Here is a 12,242-nt window from a genome sequence, read left to right on the forward strand (position 1 = left end):
TCAGACTTTCAGATAGGGAAAATGTCAGTGAGCGTTCAGATTTCAGTTCCAGAGCGATTCGCCCGATGTGTCCTTCATATTTAGTCGTTTTCAGCCAATTTTCAGAATTTTTGAAAATTTCACTTTTTTGTGAAAATATCCACTAAATGAGGGAATAATATGTCTGAGGGTACCCCAGGAGAGTTCCAAATGTGTGTGGGTAGAATATATATCCCACGGGGGTAAAATTGAAAAAAGTTGAAAAAAATTTTTTTTTGGACTTAGTCATTTTTCCAGCATTTATCAGACTTTCAGATAGGGGAAATGTCAGTGAGCGTTCCGATTTCAGTTCCAGAGCGATTCGCCCGATGAGTCCTTCATATTTAGTAGTTTTCAGCCAATTTTCAGAATTTTTGAAAATTTCACTTTTTTGTGAAAATATCCACTAAATGAGGGAATTATATGTGTGAGGGTACCCCAGGAGTGTTCCAAATGTGTGTGGGTAGAATATATATCCCACGGGGGTAAAATTGAAAAAAGTTGAAAAAAATTTTTTTTTGGACTTAGTCATTTTTCCAGCATTTATCAGACTTTCAGATAGGGGAAATGTCAGTGAGCGTTCCGATTTCAGTTCCAGAGCGATTCGCCCGATGAGTCCTTCATATTTAGTCGTTTTCAGCCAATTTTCAAAATTTTTGAAAATTTCACTTTTTTGTGAAAATATCCACTAAATGAGGGAATAATATGTGTGAGGGTACCCCAGGAGAGTTCCAAATGTGTGTGGGTAGAATATATATCCCACGGAGGTTAAATTGAAAAAAGTTGAAAACATTTTTTTTTTGGACTTAGTCATTTTTCAGGCGTTTATCAGACTTTCAGATAGGGGAAATGTCAGTGAGCGTTCCGATTTCAGTTCCAGAGCGATTCGCCCGATGATTCCTTCCTATTTAGTCGTTTTCAGCCAATTTTCAGAATTTTTGAAAATTTCACTTTTTTGTGAAAATATCCACTAAATGAGGGAATAATATGTGTGAGGGCACCCCAGGAGAGATCCAAATGTGTGTGGGTAGAATATATATCCCACGGGGGTTAAATTGAAAAAAGTTGAAAAATTTTTTTTTTTGGACTTAGTCATTTTTCAGGCGTTTATCAGACTTTCAGATATGGGAAATGTCAGTGAGCGTTCCGATTTCAGTTCCAGAGCGATTCGCCTGATGAGTCCTTCATATTTAGTCGTTTTCAGCCAATTTTCAGAATTTTTGAAAATTTCACTTTTTTGTGAAAATATTCACTAAATGAGGGAATAATATCTGTGAGGGTACCCCAGGAGAGTTCCAAATGTGTGTGGGTAGAATATATATCCCACGGGGGTAAAATTGAAAAAAGTTGAAACAAAATTTTTTTTGGACTTAGTAATTTTTCCAGCATTTATCAGACTTTCAGATAGGGGAAATGTCAGTGAGTGTTCCGATTTCAGTTCCAGAGCGATTCGCCCGATGAGTCCTTCATATTTAGTCGTTTTCAGCCAATTTTCAGAATTTTTGAAAATTTCACTTTTTTTGTGAAAACATCCACTAAATGAGGGAATAATATGTGTGAGGGTACCCCAGGAGAGTTCCAAATGTGTGTGGGTAGAATATATGTCCCATGGGGGTAAAATTGAAAAAAGTTGAAAAAAATTTTTTTTTGGACTTAGTCATTTTTCCAGCATTTATCAGACTTTCAGATATTGGAAATGTCAGTGAGCATTCCGATTTCAGTTCCAGAGCGATTCGCCCGATGAGTCCTTCATATTTAGTAGTTTTCAGCCAATTTTCAGAATTTTTGAAAATTTCACTTTTTTGTGAAAATATCCACTAAATGAGGGAATTATATGTGTGAGGGTACCCCAGGAGAGTTCCAAATGTGTGTGGGTAGAATATATATCCCACGGGGGTAAAATTGAAAAAAGTTGAAAACAGTTTTTTTTTGGACTTAGTCATTTTTCAGGCGTTTATCAGACTTTCAGATAGGGGAAATGTCAGTGAGCATTCTGATTTCAGTTCCAGAGCGATTCGCCCGATGAGTCCTTCCTATTTAGTCGTTTTCAGCCAATTTTCAGAATTTTTGAAAATTTCACTTTTTTTTTAAAATATCCACTAAATGAGGGAATAATATGTGTGAGGGTACCCCAGGAGAGTTCCAAATGTCTGTGGGTAGAATATATATCCCACGGAGGTTAAATTGAAAAAAGTTGAAAACATTTTTTTTTTGGACTTAGTCATTTTTCAGGCGTTTATCAGACTTTCAGATAGGGGAAATGTCAGTGAGCGTTCCGATTTCAGTTCCAGAGCGATTCGCCCGATGATTCCTTCCTATTTAGTCGTTTTCAGCCAATTTTCAGAATTTTTGAAAATTTCACTTTTTTGTGAAAATATCCACTAAATGAGGGAATAATATGTGTGAGGGTACCCCAGGAGAGTTCCAAATGTGTGTGGGTAGAATATATATCCCACATGGGTTAAATTGAAAAAAGTTGAAAAAAATTTTTTTTTGGACTTAGTCATTTTTCAGGCGTTTATAAGACTTTCAGATATGGGAAATGTCAGTGAGCGTTCCGATTTCAGTTCCAGAGCGATTCGCCCGATGAGTCCTTCATATTTAGTCGTTTTCAGCCAATTTTCAGAATTTTTGAAAATTTCACTTTTTTGTGAAAATATCCACTAAATGAGGGAATAATATGTGTGAAGGCACCCCAGGAGAGTTCCAAATGTGTGTGGGTAGAATATATATCCCACGGGGGTTAAATTGAAAAAAGTTGAAAAAATTTTTTTTTTGGACTTAGTCATTTTTCAGGCGTTTATCAGACTTTCAGATATGGGAAATGTCAGTGAGCGTTCCGATTTCAGTTCCAGAGTCATTCGCCCAATGAGTCCTTCATATTTAGTCGTTTTCAGCCAATTTTCAGAATTTTTGAAAATTTCACTTTTTTGTGAAAATATCCACTAAATGAGGGAATAATATGTGTGAGGGTACCCCAGAAGAGTTCCAAATGTGTGTGGGTAGAATATATATGACACGGGGGTAAAATTGAAAAAAGTTTAAACAAAATTTTTTTTGGACTTAGTCATTTTTCCAGCATTTATCAGACTTTCAGATAGGGAAAATGTCAGTGAGCGTTCAGATTTCAGTTCCAGAGCGATTCGCCCGATGTGTCCTTCATATTTAGTCGTTTTCAGCCAATTTTCAGAATTTTTGAAAATTTCACTTTTTTGTGAAAATATCCACTAAATGAGGGAATAATATGTCTGAGGGTACCCCAGGAGAGTTCCAAATGTGTGTGGGTAGAATATATATCCCACGGGGGTAAAATTGAAAAAAGTTGAAAAAAATTTTTTTTTGGACTTAGTCATTTTTCCAGCATTTATCAGACTTTCAGATAGGGGAAATGTCAGTGAGCGTTCCGATTTCAGTTCCAGAGCGATTCGCCCGATGAGTCCTTCATATTTAGTAGTTTTCAGCCAATTTTCAGAATTTTTGAAAATTTCACTTTTTTGTGAAAATATCCACTAAATGAGGGAATTATATGTGTGAGGGTACCCCAGGAGTGTTCCAAATGTGTGTGGGTAGAATATATATCCCACGGGGGTAAAATTGAAAAAAGTTGAAAAAAATTTTTTTTTGGACTTAGTCATTTTTCCAGCATTTATCAGACTTTCAGATAGGGGAAATGTCAGTGAGCGTTCCGATTTCAGTTCCAGAGCGATTCGCCCGATGAGTCCTTCATATTTAGTCGTTTTCAGCCAATTTTCAAAATTTTTGAAAATTTCACTTTTTTGTGAAAATATCCACTAAATGAGGGAATAATATGTGTGAGGGTACCCCAGGAGAGTTCCAAATGTGTGTGGGTAGAATATATATCCCACGGAGGTTAAATTGAAAAAAGTTGAAAACATTTTTTTTTTGGACTTAGTCATTTTTCAGGCGTTTATCAGACTTTCAGATAGGGGAAATGTCAGTGAGCGTTCCGATTTCAGTTCCAGAGCGATTCGCCCGATGATTCCTTCCTATTTAGTCGTTTTCAGCCAATTTTCAGAATTTTTGAAAATTTCACTTTTTTGTGAAAATATCCACTAAATGAGGGAATAATATGTGTGAGGGCACCCCAGGAGAGATCCAAATGTGTGTGGGTAGAATATATATCCCACGGGGGTTAAATTGAAAAAAGTTGAAAAATTTTTTTTTTTGGACTTAGTCATTTTTCAGGCGTTTATCAGACTTTCAGATATGGGAAATGTCAGTGAGCGTTCCGATTTCAGTTCCAGAGCGATTCGCCTGATGAGTCCTTCATATTTAGTCGTTTTCAGCCAATTTTCAGAATTTTTGAAAATTTCACTTTTTTGTGAAAATATTCACTAAATGAGGGAATAATATCTGTGAGGGTACCCCAGGAGAGTTCCAAATGTGTGTGGGTAGAATATATATCCCACGGGGGTAAAATTGAAAAAAGTTGAAACAAAATTTTTTTTGGACTTAGTAATTTTTCCAGCATTTATCAGACTTTCAGATAGGGGAAATGTCAGTGAGTGTTCCGATTTCAGTTCCAGAGCGATTCGCCCGATGAGTCCTTCATATTTAGTCGTTTTCAGCCAATTTTCAGAATTTTTGAAAATTTCACTTTTTTTGTGAAAACATCCACTAAATGAGGGAATAATATGTGTGAGGGTACCCCAGGAGAGTTCCAAATGTGTGTGGGTAGAATATATGTCCCATGGGGGTAAAATTGAAAAAAGTTGAAAAAAATTTTTTTTTGGACTTAGTCATTTTTCCAGCATTTATCAGACTTTCAGATATTGGAAATGTCAGTGAGCATTCCGATTTCAGTTCCAGAGCGATTCGCCCGATGAGTCCTTCATATTTAGTAGTTTTCAGCCAATTTTCAGAATTTTTGAAAATTTCACTTTTTTGTGAAAATATCCACTAAATGAGGGAATTATATGTGTGAGGGTACCCCAGGAGAGTTCCAAATGTGTGTGGGTAGAATATATATCCCACGGGGGTTAAATTGAAAAAAGTTGAAAACAGTTTTTTTTTGGACTTAGTCATTTTTCAGGCGTTTATCAGACTTTCAGATAGGGGAAATGTCAGTGAGCATTCTGATTTCAGTTCCAGAGCGATTCGCCCGATGAGTCCTTCCTATTTAGTCGTTTTCAGCCAATTTTCAGAATTTTTGAAAATTTCACTTTTTTTTTAAAATATCCACTAAATGAGGGAATAATATGTGTGAGGGTACCCCAGGAGAGTTCCAAATGTCTGTGGGTAGAATATATATCCCACGGAGGTTAAATTGAAAAAAGTTGAAAACATTTTTTTTTTGGACTTAGTCATTTTTCAGGCGTTTATCAGACTTTCAGATAGGGGAAATGTCAGTGAGCGTTCCGATTTCAGTTCCAGAGCGATTCGCCCGATGATTCCTTCCTATTTAGTCGTTTTCAGCCAATTTTCAGAATTTTTGAAAATTTCACTTTTTTGTGAAAATATCCACTAAATGAGGGAATAATATGTGTGAGGGTACCCCAGGAGAGTTCCAAATGTGTGTGGGTAGAATATATATCCCACATGGGTTAAATTGAAAAAAGTTGAAAAAAATTTTTTTTTGGACTTAGTCATTTTTCAGGCGTTTATAAGACTTTCAGATATGGGAAATGTCAGTGAGCGTTCCGATTTCAGTTCCAGAGCGATTCGCCCGATGAGTCCTTCATATTTAGTCGTTTTCAGCCAATTTTCAGAATTTTTGAAAATTTCACTTTTTTGTGAAAATATCCACTAAATGAGGGAATAATATGTGTGAAGGCACCCCAGGAGAGTTCCAAATGTGTGTGGGTAGAATATATATCCCACGGGGGTTAAATTGAAAAAAGTTGAAAAAATTTTTTTTTTGGACTTAGTCATTTTTCAGGCGTTTATCAGACTTTCAGATATGGGAAATGTCAGTGAGCGTTCCGATTTCAGTTCCAGAGTCATTCGCCCAATGAGTCCTTCATATTTAGTCGTTTTCAGCCAATTTTCAGAATTTTTGAAAATTTCACTTTTTTGTGAAAATATCCACTAAATGAGGGAATAATATGTGTGAGGGTACCCCAGAAGAGTTCCAAATGTGTGTGGGTAGAATATATATGACACGGGGGTAAAATTGAAAAAAGTTTAAACAAAATTTTTTTTGGACTTAGTCATTTTTCCAGCATTTATCAGACTTTCAGATAGGGAAAATGTCAGTGAGCGTTCAGATTTCAGTTCCAGAGCGATTCGCCCGATGTGTCCTTCATATTTAGTCGTTTTCAGCCAATTTTCAGAATTTTTGAAAATTTCACTTTTTTGTGAAAATATCCACTAAATGAGGGAATAATATGTCTGAGGGTACCCCAGGAGAGTTCCAAATGTGTGTGGGTAGAATATATATCCCACGGGGGTAAAATTGAAAAAAGTTGAAAAAAATTTTTTTTTGGACTTAGTCATTTTTCCAGCATTTATCAGACTTTCAGATAGGGGAAATGTCAGTGAGCGTTCCGATTTCAGTTCCAGAGCGATTCGCCCGATGAGTCCTTCATATTTAGTAGTTTTCAGCCAATTTTCAGAATTTTTGAAAATTTCACTTTTTTGTGAAAATATCCACTAAATGAGGGAATTATATGTGTGAGGGTACCCCAGGAGTGTTCCAAATGTGTGTGGGTAGAATATATATCCCACGGGGGTAAAATTGAAAAAAGTTGAAAAAAATTTTTTTTTGGACTTAGTCATTTTTCCAGCATTTATCAGACTTTCAGATAGGGGAAATGTCAGTGAGCGTTCCGATTTCAGTTCCAGAGCGATTCGCCCGATGAGTCCTTCATATTTAGTCGTTTTCAGCCAATTTTCAAAATTTTTGAAAATTTCACTTTTTTGTGAAAATATCCACTAAATGAGGGAATAATATGTGTGAGGGTACCCCAGGAGAGTTCCAAATGTGTGTGGGTAGAATATATATCCCACGGAGGTTAAATTGAAAAAAGTTGAAAACATTTTTTTTTTGGACTTAGTCATTTTTCAGGCGTTTATCAGACTTTCAGATAGGGGAAATGTCAGTGAGCGTTCCGATTTCAGTTCCAGAGCGATTCGCCCGATGATTCCTTCCTATTTAGTCGTTTTCAGCCAATTTTCAGAATTTTTGAAAATTTCACTTTTTTGTGAAAATATCCACTAAATGAGGGAATAATATGTGTGAGGGCACCCCAGGAGAGATCCAAATGTGTGTGGGTAGAATATATATCCCACGGGGGTTAAATTGAAAAAAGTTGAAAAATTTTTTTTTTTGGACTTAGTCATTTTTCAGGCGTTTATCAGACTTTCAGATATGGGAAATGTCAGTGAGCGTTCCGATTTCAGTTCCAGAGCGATTCGCCTGATGAGTCCTTCATATTTAGTCGTTTTCAGCCAATTTTCAGAATTTTTGAAAATTTCACTTTTTTGTGAAAATATTCACTAAATGAGGGAATAATATCTGTGAGGGTACCCCAGGAGAGTTCCAAATGTGTGTGGGTAGAATATATATCCCACGGGGGTAAAATTGAAAAAAGTTGAAACAAAATTTTTTTTGGACTTAGTAATTTTTCCAGCATTTATCAGACTTTCAGATAGGGGAAATGTCAGTGAGTGTTCCGATTTCAGTTCCAGAGCGATTCGCCCGATGAGTCCTTCATATTTAGTCGTTTTCAGCCAATTTTCAGAATTTTTGAAAATTTCACTTTTTTTGTGAAAACATCCACTAAATGAGGGAATAATATGTGTGAGGGTACCCCAGGAGAGTTCCAAATGTGTGTGGGTAGAATATATGTCCCATGGGGGTAAAATTGAAAAAAGTTGAAAAAAATTTTTTTTTGGACTTAGTCATTTTTCCAGCATTTATCAGACTTTCAGATATTGGAAATGTCAGTGAGCATTCCGATTTCAGTTCCAGAGCGATTCGCCCGATGAGTCCTTCATATTTAGTAGTTTTCAGCCAATTTTCAGAATTTTTGAAAATTTCACTTTTTTGTGAAAATATCCACTAAATGAGGGAATTATATGTGTGAGGGTACCCCAGGAGAGTTCCAAATGTGTGTGGGTAGAATATATATCCCACGGGGGTTAAATTGAAAAAAGTTGAAAACAGTTTTTTTTTGGACTTAGTCATTTTTCAGGCGTTTATCAGACTTTCAGATAGGGGAAATGTCAGTGAGCATTCTGATTTCAGTTCCAGAGCGATTCGCCCGATGAGTCCTTCCTATTTAGTCGTTTTCAGCCAATTTTCAGAATTTTTGAAAATTTCACTTTTTTTTTAAAATATCCACTAAATGAGGGAATAATATGTGTGAGGGTACCCCAGGAGAGTTCCAAATGTCTGTGGGTAGAATATATATCCCACGGAGGTTAAATTGAAAAAAGTTGAAAACATTTTTTTTTTGGACTTAGTCATTTTTCAGGCGTTTATCAGACTTTCAGATAGGGGAAATGTCAGTGAGCGTTCCGATTTCAGTTCCAGAGCGATTCGCCCGATGATTCCTTCCTATTTAGTCGTTTTCAGCCAATTTTCAGAATTTTTGAAAATTTCACTTTTTTGTGAAAATATCCACTAAATGAGGGAATAATATGTGTGAGGGTACCCCAGGAGAGTTCCAAATGTGTGTGGGTAGAATATATATCCCACATGGGTTAAATTGAAAAAAGTTGAAAAAAATTTTTTTTTGGACTTAGTCATTTTTCAGGCGTTTATCAGACTTTCAGATATGGGAAATGTCAGTGAGCGTTCCGATTTCAGTTCCAGAGCGATTCGCCTGATGAGTCCTTCATATTTAGTCGTTTTCAGCCAATTTTCAGAATTTTTGAAAATTTCACTTTTTTGTGAAAATATTCACTAAATGAGGGAATAATATCTGTGAGGGTACCCCAGGAGAGTTCCAAATGTGTGTGGGTAGAATATATATCCCACGGGGGTAAAATTGAAAAAAGTTGAAACAAAATTTTTTTTGGACTTAGTAATTTTTCCAGCATTTATCAGACTTTCAGATAGGGGAAATGTCAGTGAGTGTTCCGATTTCAGTTCCAGAGCGATTCGCCCGATGAGTCCTTCATATTTAGTCGTTTTCAGCCAATTTTCAGAATTTTTGAAAATTTCACTTTTTTTGTGAAAACATCCACTAAATGAGGGAATAATATGTGTGAGGGTACCCCAGGAGAGTTCCAAATGTGTGTGGGTAGAATATATGTCCCATGGGGGTAAAATTGAAAAAAGTTGAAAAAAATTTTTTTTTGGACTTAGTCATTTTTCCAGCATTTATCAGACTTTCAGATATTGGAAATGTCAGTGAGCATTCCGATTTCAGTTCCAGAGCGATTCGCCCGATGAGTCCTTCATATTTAGTAGTTTTCAGCCAATTTTCAGAATTTTTGAAAATTTCACTTTTTTGTGAAAATATCCACTAAATGAGGGAATTATATGTGTGAGGGTACCCCAGGAGAGTTCCAAATGTGTGTGGGTAGAATATATATCCCACGGGGGTTAAATTGAAAAAAGTTGAAAACAGTTTTTTTTTGGACTTAGTCATTTTTCAGGCGTTTATCAGACTTTCAGATAGGGGAAATGTCAGTGAGCATTCTGATTTCAGTTCCAGAGCGATTCGCCCGATGAGTCCTTCCTATTTAGTCGTTTTCAGCCAATTTTCAGAATTTTTGAAAATTTCACTTTTTTTTTAAAATATCCACTAAATGAGGGAATAATATGTGTGAGGGTACCCCAGGAGAGTTCCAAATGTCTGTGGGTAGAATATATATCCCACGGAGGTTAAATTGAAAAAAGTTGAAAACATTTTTTTTTTGGACTTAGTCATTTTTCAGGCGTTTATCAGACTTTCAGATAGGGGAAATGTCAGTGAGCGTTCCGATTTCAGTTCCAGAGCGATTCGCCCGATGATTCCTTCCTATTTAGTCGTTTTCAGCCAATTTTCAGAATTTTTGAAAATTTCACTTTTTTGTGAAAATATCCACTAAATGAGGGAATAATATGTGTGAGGGTACCCCAGGAGAGTTCCAAATGTGTGTGGGTAGAATATATATCCCACATGGGTTAAATTGAAAAAAGTTGAAAAAAATTTTTTTTTGGACTTAGTCATTTTTCAGGCGTTTATAAGACTTTCAGATATGGGAAATGTCAGTGAGCGTTCCGATTTCAGTTCCAGAGCGATTCGCCCGATGAGTCCTTCATATTTAGTCGTTTTCAGCCAATTTTCAGAATTTTTGAAAATTTCACTTTTTTGTGAAAATATCCACTAAATGAGGGAATAATATGTGTGAAGGCACCCCAGGAGAGTTCCAAATGTGTGTGGGTAGAATATATATCCCACGGGGGTTAAATTGAAAAAAGTTGAAAAAATTTTTTTTTTGGACTTAGTCATTTTTCAGGCGTTTATCAGACTTTCAGATATGGGAAATGTCAGTGAGCGTTCCGATTTCAGTTCCAGAGCGATTCGCCTGATGAGTCCTTCATATTTAGTCGTTTTCAGCCAATTTTCAGAATTTTTGAAAATTTCACTTTTTTGTGAAAATATTCACTAAATGAGGGAATAATATCTGTGAGGGTACCCCAGGAGAGTTCCAAATGTGTGTGGGTAGAATATATATCCCACGGGGGTAAAATTGAAAAAAGTTGAAACAAATTTTTTTTTGGACTTAGTAATTTTTCCAGCATTTATCAGACTTTCAGATAGGGGAAATGTCAGTGAGTGTTCCGATTTCAGTTCCAGAGCGATTCGCCCGATGAGTCCTTCATATTTAGTCGTTTTCAGCCAATTTTCAGAATTTTTGAAAATTTCACTTTTTTTGTGAAAACATCCACTAAATGAGGGAATAATATGTGTGAGGGTACCCCAGGAGAGTTCCAAATGTGTGTGGGTAGAATATATGTCCCATGGGGGTAAAATTGAAAAAAGTTGAAAAAAATTTTTTTTTGGACTTAGTCATTTTTCCAGCATTTATCAGACTTTCAGATATTGGAAATGTCAGTGAGCATTCCGATTTCAGTTCCAGAGCGATTCGCCCGATGAGTCCTTCATATTTAGTAGTTTTCAGCCAATTTTCAGAATTTTTGAAAATTTCACTTTTTTGTGAAAATATCCACTAAATGAGGGAATTATATGTGTGAGGGTACCCCAGGAGAGTTCCAAATGTGTGTGGGTAGAATATATATCCCACGGGGGTTAAATTGAAAAAAGTTGAAAACAGTTTTTTTTTGGACTTAGTCATTTTTCAGGCGTTTATCAGACTTTCAGATAGGGGAAATGTCAGTGAGCATTCTGATTTCAGTTCCAGAGCGATTCGCCCGATGAGTCCTTCCTATTTAGTCGTTTTCAGCCAATTTTCAGAATTTTTGAAAATTTCACTTTTTTTTTAAAATATCCACTAAATGAGGGAATAATATGTGTGAGGGTACCCCAGGAGAGTTCCAAATGTGTGTGGGTAGAATATATATCCCACATGGGTTAAATTGAAAAAAGTTGAAAAAAATTTTTTTTTGGACTTAGTCATTTTTCAGGCGTTTATAAGACTTTCAGATATGGGAAATGTCAGTGAGCGTTCCGATTTCAGTTCCAGAGCGATTCGCCCGATGAGTCCTTCATATTTAGTCGTTTTCAGCCAATTTTCAGAATTTTTGAAAATTTCACTTTTTTGTGAAAATATCCACTAAATGAGGGAATAATATGTGTGAAGGCACCCCAGGAGAGTTCCAAATGTGTGTGGGTAGAATATATATCCCACGGGGGTTAAATTGAAAAAAGTTGAAAAAATTTTTTTTTTGGACTTAGTCATTTTTCAGGCGTTTATCAGACTTTCAGATATGGGAAATGTCAGTGAGCGTTCCGATTTCAGTTCCAGAGCGATTCGCCTGATGAGTCCTTCATATTTAGTCGTTTTCAGCCAATTTTCAGAATTTTTGAAAATTTCACTTTTTTGTGAAAATATTCACTAAATGAGGGAATAATATCTGTGAGGGTACCCCAGGAGAGTTCCAAATGTGTGTGGGTAGAATATATATCCCACGGGGGTAAAATTGAAAAAAGTTGAAACAAATTTTTTTTTGGACTTAGTAATTTTTCCAGCATTTATCAGACTTTCAGATAGGGGAAATGTCAGTGAGTGTTCCGATTTCAGTTCCAGAGCGATTCGCCCGATGAGTCCTTCATATTTAGTCGTTTTCAGCCAATTTTCAGAATTTT

This window comes from Phyllobates terribilis, unplaced genomic scaffold (assembly GCF_046119375.1).
Source record: "Phyllobates terribilis strain yellow unplaced genomic scaffold, ASM4611937v1 Scaffold_8__6_contigs__length_399053987, whole genome shotgun sequence".
Lineage (NCBI taxonomy): Eukaryota > Metazoa > Chordata > Amphibia > Anura > Dendrobatidae > Phyllobates > Phyllobates terribilis.